This window comes from Eimeria mitis, genomic scaffold (genome assembly GCF_000499745.2).
Source record: "Eimeria mitis Houghton genomic scaffold, Emh_scaff555, whole genome shotgun sequence".
Lineage (NCBI taxonomy): Eukaryota > Apicomplexa > Conoidasida > Eucoccidiorida > Eimeriidae > Eimeria > Eimeria mitis.
In genome coordinates this window covers 1-9,711 of record NW_013573821.1, presented here as the reverse complement: position 1 = coordinate 9,711, position 9,711 = coordinate 1, and positions in this window count along the sequence as shown.

Below are 9,711 nucleotides of genomic sequence, written 5' to 3'. Positions count from 1 at the left end.
GTCCGCGACGGCCTCAGGGACTGTGAAGAACAACAGACTTCAGTTTCAGCGTTAGCCGAAGCACTTGACAGAGAGGCACGACCGCGTCTTCACCAATTCACCGGCGATAAACGTTATATACACTTCCCGTTCAGGCTGAAGTGCTGATTCTTAGAGCTCCACTAGACCCCCAGACGTTCGAAAGCTTGTGCGTTAAACTTATATCCTTAAGGCGCCCCTTCAGTCTGCACAGCATGGAACGATCCTTGTAGGCCGGAGGAACTTGGCATTCGGCACTTGTTCGTAGCTCATCCGCAAGCAGGATCGACTCCCGCGGAGCTCCTCATACAGGTAACTTTGATTGAGCCAATGTAAATATATACAGCCTGGCATCTAGGGGCGCTTAGGGTCTACTCCCACGCGAATATTTCATATACCCGTTGCCGAGTCAACTGCGTCCGGCGTCGGAAGTCGAAGCAAATATGTCCTACGAATCTGCTCGAGCAGCCCTAGAGCCACTGGGGGTTCTGGAGTTGTACAACCCGCTGCTGTACTCCTGTCGTACAGGTTTGTTGACCTGGTTTCATTTTCACGTTCAACTTCTGAGATAAGAACACAGGTCTCACTGCGGGTGGCATCAGCGCATACCAAGCGGCGCATTTCGCTGAAGCCGTCGAAAGCCATACTCAGAAACGCAAGCGCGGATCTGCAGCTAAGCGGTGAGCTTGGAGAGACAACGTCGCCCTGCTTGAGAGCTCACGTCAGAATCTTCCAATGGCAGAGTACAAGCGGGACTCAACGTTACGTGCGAGCCTCCAGAANAGAGCTCACGTCAGAATCTTCCAATGGCAGAGTACAAGCGGGACTCAACGTTACGTGCGAGCCTCCAGAAACTTCTAGGAACAGGATAGAAGGTGCAGATAGTAGCACAGGGAGAATCCCAGAAAATTATACCCAGACACGGGTTCTGCGTGCCATCCCTCCAAACAAGCACCGCAGCGTCCAGCAGAAGCCGCATAAACTACCGAACAAACCTGTGCAGGTCTGCACACTTTTGAGGAGTGTCTTCAACACCCCGACAGACGCTGCTCAGAAGGGAGCCTAAGGAACCAAATATATGCAAAAACATGATGTTCCTGAAGTGTGCCACTAGCGTTTTCGTAGTTAGCAGCGAGCTACGAATTCACGAACTCGGCCTCATTCAGGGAATGAGGCAGTAATCTCTAGAGAAATCATTATTAAAGCTTTGTGCTGCGAGCTCAGGATGGCCCTCTACGGTATGCACCGTAAAACCACAGCAAGCCGAAAAGAAGCAGACAGGCAAACCAACTGCAGAAACCGCACTCATGCTGCTGCAGCAATGCACGCTAGATGCTTAGCAGGGGAACAGGGCAGCAAAATGAAAATACAAACAATTATGGGCCTAAGAACAGGAAACCCCAAAGACAGGCGAAGGAAGCACAGGAAATCTACACAATCATCTCTAGAGCTTATGAATATGCACTTTTTGCGATGTCTGCTGTGTTCCTCGGAAGTTTCTCGACTTTCCGCTCTACCTTGAGTGTTCCTAATGCACCGAAGTTCCAGTATGCAATAAACCTCTACGCAATACAAACACAGGTCCTTCACGTTTGTGTTCTCATTGTTTATCTCATTGTGAATCTACTCGCAAAACGCGGACGAGCCGAGCCGTTTGCATCAGAGGCGTCTTATCGAAGAACAACGATGATTTCAAAAACTTCGGATTGGAGTTTTCAAAAAGCAGCTGACATCTATTCCATTCCCCAGATAGCAAGGGAACGGCGGCACTCAGAACTCGGGCCGCGGGAAAGGAGCCGGCACAACGAGTCGCAACGCAGCCCGATTGCATGTCATGCTGCAGGGAAACCCCACGTGGGTAAGCAGCGAAGCCCATTTTCTGCGTAGACTAACACTACCAACAATTCTCGAGCGCCTACTTGGCCCTCAGGAGCCAACCTGCTCGCCTCGGCAATTACGACGATCAGCTCTACACAAGCTATACTACACCGAGCATAGCATGGCTGTGCGAAGTAAGTATAAACGTCGAGACCGTTGAATTGGAAAGAGCTAAAAACCCATTTTCTCCACTAAATATTCTGAAAANAGTATAAACGTCGAGACCGTTGAATTGGAAAGAGCTAAAAACCCATTTTCTCCACTAAATATTCTGAAAAAATAATAAAGTTTGCTACTTTTACTTAAGGAACAGTCAGCCGTGTGGCCCCACATCACCTGCGTCGGCTAATGTATCGAACACTGCATATACACCCCTCATGTGTACTGAATTTCGCCCATCATTCCTTACTTGTACTGCTCTGAAGAAGTCTCTACCCTTGGTTTTATTGATTTCTTATCGAGTGCTTCGATGTATTTTTGCAGTGGGGCTCCGGGGCGGGGCTTGTGTGGTCCTGCTGCATGCCTTTCTCCCCGCACCCCACTGCCTCTCGCTGTTGCAGTACGCTCCCTGGCGAAGTGGCGATACTCTTCAGTCTTCTTAATCCTGAAGACTGCAACAAATAATATACTTCTATTGCAGCGAAGATGATTTATGCCACTCAGACGGTAGCGTTTAAGGTGGAAGTTGCCTCTCATCTGCTTCCGCGCTATGCGGATTGCAGACGATGCACGACCACTGCGGGGACCGAGTGTGGCCAGATATCTGAGCTGCGAATATGAATCCCATTGTTAAATATAATTTTAAGTGTTTAAATTCTGGATGAAGGCAAGCAACCCCTGTCACTTATTGCCTGCTCTCCTGTCGGCTTCCTCACATCGATCCTCCTGTGGTTGTGTACGTGTTCAGTNTGTCACTTATTGCCTGCTCTCCTGTCGGCTTCCTCACATCGATCCTCCTGTGGTTGTGTACGTGTTCAGTCAACATATGTCGAGCCTTAGGCATGCGTATTCCGCGGAGCTTAGGATTTTTGATGTGTTCGTCATTTTTTCATGTTCAGATAGGGAAGCATGCGTTGAGTCGCGGAGCGGTGGAACGAACTGTCGTTGCTACGCGAATTATAGCGTGCGATATCAATTCATGTAGGGGGCACATATTGCACTGCCCTGTGTTTGTTGTACAAGGTACCAGTGGTGGGCTAGAGAAGTCCCGACAGTTGGTGGGTTGTCTGCCGTATCAAGTATTAGTTGGTAAGACAGGGTGTGGTGGAAGCATGGCGCCTACGCTCCTGCATCATTTGAAAGGTAGTGACTGCAGACACCCAAAGGCGCCAGAGCAACACCCGAGCGTCCTGGCTGCTGCCGTAAATGACGATGGCAAGCGGTCGTAGAAACCTCTGGGATATTTAAGTTTGCAAAAGCGGACGAGCAGATAGGTTATACGAACCCCAAAATCTCTAAAAGGCTACAAGGCAATTCGCAGTGGAAGCTTCGGAACCACTGTAGGTATCTGTAGGGATTGTGTGGGAGCTAGGTGTGTGTGGCTTGCTGCCAGCCTGAAGACTCACAAGCAGCATATCGATCGACATCCGAAACTCGAGTGATCCATGTAACGACGTACTAATGTGAAAATGCGCACTATACTTCTTTCGATAGACGCTATCTAAAGTGCTGTCGCTACACACTCAAAAATTGTAAGACGCGTCGCTCCACAAAATGCAGCGTCCGCTCTGCAAAATGTATCGTCCATCCATCGCAAATCCATTGCAAATAACTCCGGGAGTTATGCTCGTGAAACGCACAGGTGGAAAGCCAGGAAGGCGAACACTCAGAGAGGAGCCTTAGCAGGCAAAGCAGTCAGCTGGAGGGGACTTCGCAAATCGAAGGGAAGAAGCCCAGAACTCGATACACAAGAAGTAAGTTGCCTCACGGGGCGTTTGATTATTTACCCAGAAGCCTTGAACCCCAGCTGAAGCAGTTTGTGTTCAACATGACGAAAAAGGGGAGCGGACTGAGTAAGCTACAGTAGGGCAGCCAGAACAACGTGGCGACAGTTCCGCTGAGAACAACGGCGGTGGTGAGCACGGTGCAGAAAAAACTGAAGACAAACATCCAGTTTCTCGGTTCCACGCAGTTAAGAATGTGGCAGCTATGGGCTGTGCTCCTGAACCGGACAGCTCATAGCTGCCAGTACCTTCTGGGCTCTCTCGCTGCTTGCTTGACCATTGGTATGGTTTTGAGTCCGGAGGGAGCGCGCTTACCTGTTGAATCACTGTTACGTTTAAACAACAGAAATCCATCTGCGTGCTTCTTCAGCAGCACAAACGAATACTATGTTATGTGCCACTGTTAAGAAATAACGAGGAAGCAACAGCAGGGACAGCAGTAATCAAATCACGCCACAGAATTGTTACATGCGAAGCAGTGCTTGGCCCGAGGGGTTCGGTATATGTTGCAAGTGGCTGCAGCAGTAACACCACGCAACAGCCATGCCAGTCAGCTGCTGCTAATGTTGCTCCATGTAGCAGCAAGGACCAACACCACCTCTAAACCAGAGTCCGATCGCTCATGACGTATTCCTTCGATCGATATGGTGCGTATAAAAAAACGCACACTACTGCAGGTGACTTAAACTCGTCCAAATATCTAAGCTCAGTGCAGCTGCAGTGGTCATACATTCCTGCCTCTGTTTACCTTCTCATCCTGAAGTGCTTGTTTACAAGCACATTTTAGGATAGCAAAAAATCGAGGGAAAAAGCGGTCCTTCCCAGGTTCAACGAAGGACTCACCACGGTGCTCGGTGATTAGGAATGCTGCACGCACGCACACCTTGCACCTGACAACTGCAGCCCCGGCCCGACATCCCCACAGCCACCGCCAATCGTCCTGTGCCTTCGGAGCGGTGCGATGAGGAACATGCCGGGTGCTGTTAAGGCGATGGCGGAGAACATTAGATGGCCTAGGATCAAGAAAGCGAAGGGAAGTGGGCTACTAACAAACGGGTCCGCCGCCGGTACTAGAGACATCCTGCAACAGAACAGCAGCAGCAGAGCAGGGGAAAATAAGTGAGCATGAGCCCCAGGAGCAGCAGTTGACGTTACAGTGAGGTGGGAAATGAAGCTGCAATCGCATAAGGACTCTTGACTGTCTGCATTCGGGTGTATGGACGGATAAGTGCCCTCGCTCTAAGCAAACGCAACTTTACTTGTGCAGCAGCTGGTGCTGCAGCAGAAAAGAATCACCAGCAACAGCAGGTCTTACCCAACAAAGGATGCGCTTGGTCTGTCCCAATGCAGTGGTAGATGCGCTCATGTAGCGGGCTTCGGGCTTAGAACTAGGGTTCAGAACCTAGGTTTGAGGATTTAGTGGGTGAAAAGGGCGTCAAGAGATTTTGCACCAAGACGGTACGGAGCAGCAGAGACGTCCCTGCTTGCAGCTAGAAAGTGCTGCTGCAGACTGGGGGCGTTTGTCTCACTTGCTAAAGATCGGAGGAAAGAAGGAGAATTGCATCCGTGCCTCCATCTCCGGAGGGAAGGCGACAGCGGGGAGAGCTGCTGTTGCTGCTGCGACTGCTGCTCCTGCATGGTGCGGCAGCTTATTTAATGCTTNACAGCGGGGAGAGCTGCTGTTGCTGCTGCGACTGCTGCTCCTGCATGGTGCGGCAGCTTATTTAATGCTTCAGGATCTAATGGAGCCCCTCTTGCTTGGCCAGCAGAAAACTGTTCTGCTGCACCAGGAGGCAGAGAGAGGACAAATGCCTTTATTGATTCTGCTGCCCCTGCTGCACTCTCTTCTGCGGCAGCTGTTTCTGCTGTTGGCACTGCGGATTTGACTGCTCAAGCCAATGCTGCTGCTGTAACTGATGAAGCAGCGAAATCATTTAGCTCAGCAGTCTCTGTCACCTTTTCTGCCCGTGTGCACTGACTGACAGGAGACAAAAAAGGACAGAGGGACACGAAGCAAGTCCTGCAGCTCAGAATGAGAAAACAGAGGCGGAGGGCTGTTGCTGCTCCTGCTGTTGCTTCTGCAGCCCCCAACAAAACAGAGATTCACTCTGACCTAGCAGCTGCTGCGGCAGCTGCTGTAGTTGCTGCAGTTGAAGCTGCTGCAGTTGCTGTAGCGGGAGCTGATACATATACTACGGCATCTGCCACAACTGCTGCAACTGTTGCACACTCCAGCCGGACAGGTTCTGTAGCTGGACAATGGTTAGCTGTGTGAGGCTCTGCTGCAGGTGCTACGGCAGCCGAGTCTGCTGGTGCTGCGGCTGCAGCATCGACTGAAGCGGTCTGTCTTCCAGCAGGTGAGGCAGCTGCTGCAGAGGAGGGATGGGGAAAGCAATAGTGACGCCTGCTGATGCTGCAGCAGCAGAGACTGCAGTTGCCAAGGAGACACATGAGGGAGGGGCCATGATGGTCTGCTTAAGATTATGGTTTGGGCGGTAAGCCCGAAGCAATAAAACTGTNTCTTGTTGAACGAGCGCGTTGAATAGAATGCCACAATATCTGAGGTGCAGCACGGCTGCTGCTGCAGGAAGCTGTACAGGCTTGCAAAGCCCGTCGCTGCTGCTGTTGCTGTCCCTCGTGTATCCTAGAGGGCAGACTATAGGCTTCCTGGAGTTTAGAGTGGTTCGGGTTTTAACGGAAGATGAAGGAAGAGGGGGAGAAAAAAGCCAAAGACATCGCCCCCCCTCGCTGGCTGTCCCTCGTTCCCTTCCTCCGGTCACTATATTGCGCCTCAAGGCTTAGGGCTAAGGGTATACGGCTCAGCGTCCATCTACATAAGCGCGCTTCTTGAATTTGTTTTTATATTTGAGACTGTGGCCCGAAGGACTGCGGCTGCCGAAGTCCGCAGCAGCTGCTGCTGTAATCCACAAGCACTACAATGGAGCTCAAGTGAGGCTTTCACGGACCTAGTTAGCTGTAAGGGGACGAGTACAATACTTATAGAAAAGAGTTGTATTATTTTAAATGGAAAGTTAGGCTAACCAAACCAAGATGGCTCAGCAGCCACACCAGCTTNGAGGAGAGATGGTGTTAGAGATTTCCTTTTCAAGACTAATGGAATCTAATGTGTCTTTAAGAAGATAACTTGAATATTTGAGTATTTATAGTGTTGGTAGGCTGTGTTTAGTGGATAGATGCAGAGTCGGAACCCAGTCGGGTTTTCCTAGGTATACACGTAGGGACAGTAGAGCCCGCTGTTCACTACAGTTGCTACTGCTGTAAGCAGCAGCAGACGTGCAACGCCCCAGTGAGCATCGAGTTAGTTGACGATGTGTGTATTGATTTTATTCTCCTGATACTGCATGTGGGGAGGGAGAAAACCTTGAGGTCCGCGGTGTGGGGCGGGGATTCTCCTCTCCACACCCCCCGTCCTTGTTCTGTGAAGACAGCAGAAATAAACGTATAAATGAAAACAATTTAACGCATTAAGGGGCAACATAGAGGAAAAGCGAAGGGAGAGAAGAGGGAAAAGGATAGAGAGAGATAATGCACCGAAGTGGCTTAAGCCATATTCGTCTCTGTCTCTCAAGAGCAAAGGACGACGCAAGATGAATCAGCTCTATCTGCTGCTGGGGCCTCTAACCCCCCTCCGGCTGCCTGTGGGGCCTCACTGTGCAGCAAAAAAAANGGGGGGAGCGGCAGCAAAGAGCATGAGGAGAAGGAGGAGTAGCTCCAGGGGAGACGCCCTTTTAATACAGCAAAACTCTCTTTGAGCGCTCCTCTCCAAACCCTAAACCTTGAACACTTGACTGTGAACCTTGTTCTGGTCTCGTGCTAGGTGACACGGCAGGCGACAGCCTTGTGGGATGGACAGCCCTAAATCCTGGGCCCTAAACACTAAGCCATGAACTCTAAGCACTGAACAACATAGATTTAAGTGAATTTTTCAGCTCTGTTGCGAATTCCTATTCCTAACAGCTAAACTTCCAGTGTCTCCGTTTGCTTCGGCTAGTACAAGTACATAATCCACTGGGTTTCTGCGCGGTAGGTCGGAACGACGCCGAAATCTAATACCACATACCTAAGGCTGTACTTTCCTGAATATATACTTTACATATGGGCAATGTACTAAGACACGGCCCATCTACAGGGCCACGATCATTCGATGGAGAAAATGTCACTCCCTAGAAGCACACATTGGTAGCGCACCCCAGCCGGGACGATTCTCGGACATATAGTGGATACCGACCAGCGCTAAGGTAGACACAAACTCGGTTGTCAAGGGAAAATGGTGAGAAAAGACAGTTCTGGTTGGGTTGGGACGTTCGCCCCGATGTGCCCCCTGAGGGACTTACGGGGCTTGTAACGCGATGTAGCGTGGTCTGACTACTGACAGCACACGAGCTTTCTCTTGGCCTTAGTTGGTTGCATGCAAGCTAATATAAACTCTCTATAAGTGAATTCTGGGGCAAAGCGCACAGTAAAGAAGCTTCGTAGAAGCTCCCTTCTGCGAGCGCGTGAGGCCTGCTGGTATNACCAGCCGCAGTGGGGTGCGCTGCAAACCCACTTCAGGCCGCCTCCTTCCCGCAGCACCCAGGCGCTGAACTCAAAGCGCAGGGCGCCAGGAGGACGGGGGAGGAGGTCAGATGCCTTGGGGGAACTCTTACTGTAAGTCTTTACCTACATTGCCGCTCGCTTCTGTCCTTGATCAGGGCCAGAGAGCAAGCGTTATACGTTTGGTCCCCGGATGCAACTAACGCTTCTTGTGGATGTCAGCTGCGCCTACCTATCCGGTGTAGCACTGCCTATACGTGCGGCGCAGCTGAAGCACAAACGGAATGCTGTCATTCAGCTTGAATATGACCATTTGTAGAAGAAATACAATACGAACTAATCTACAGACTTGCACCTCTAGCGAAACCTTAGGAACTGATACACATTGTAGTGCCCTCCCACTACACGGTAACTGTCCCTCTAATTATAATGCTCTGTTTCTAAGATTAATCAACGACAGAAGCGAGCTGCAATGAAGGTAAAGACTTGAATTAGGAGCAACTGGCATCCTTCCCCTCTCCACAGGCGTCCTGGACATTAAACTCAGGGACTGGCTGTTGTGAGGAAGTGGCAGTCTAATTGGAGTTGCAACGGAGCTAGCGTTTGCATTCATGTGGCGGCCGCGTGAGTGCTCTTCTGCTGTCAGTAGGTAGGCAACGCTCCAGTAATGCCATGGGGCTCTGCAGGGCAGTCCCAGTAACACTGTAATTACTGAAACCCTAAGAAGCACCAAATATTCCAGACTTGGAATAAGCGTAGAATCCCGGTGATCAGGAAGATGGCGCACCCGTAGTGGCACTTGAGAATAGTATGGCAGTTGGTAGTCGAAACGGAAGGATTACAGATGGGACGTGTGCTACGCTCACAGAGAGCTTGTTCTAGGAAGGATTGATGTTCAATGTTCATAGAAAATGGATGACCACAATGTTCTGGGAATCTGTGGAACTCAGGATAAAGGACCCGTCGGAGACACCCTGGAAGCCGTCGCGAGAATCAGCCCGCAACTGCGGCGGTGTAGCTCGTACAGCCTCCTGAGAGGCTTAGCCTGTGAGAAAATCCCCTATTGCAGGCCTGAGAGGAGTTTTGGGCATTAGGAACCATAGGGCGGTCGAAACTGTACTCCACCTCATCAGCGGCTGCATCAGACAATATCCGCAGCTCTGCGTCTTGTATCTTCAATGACAACACAAACACAGCCTAAGACCGAACTGAGAGTTCGAAGAGGAATCGGCGTACCATCACACGATGGGGTGTTGTGAATCACTAACAATGGAGGTACTGCGGGCCAAGGAAGCTGATGATATATGGGCTCAACCCT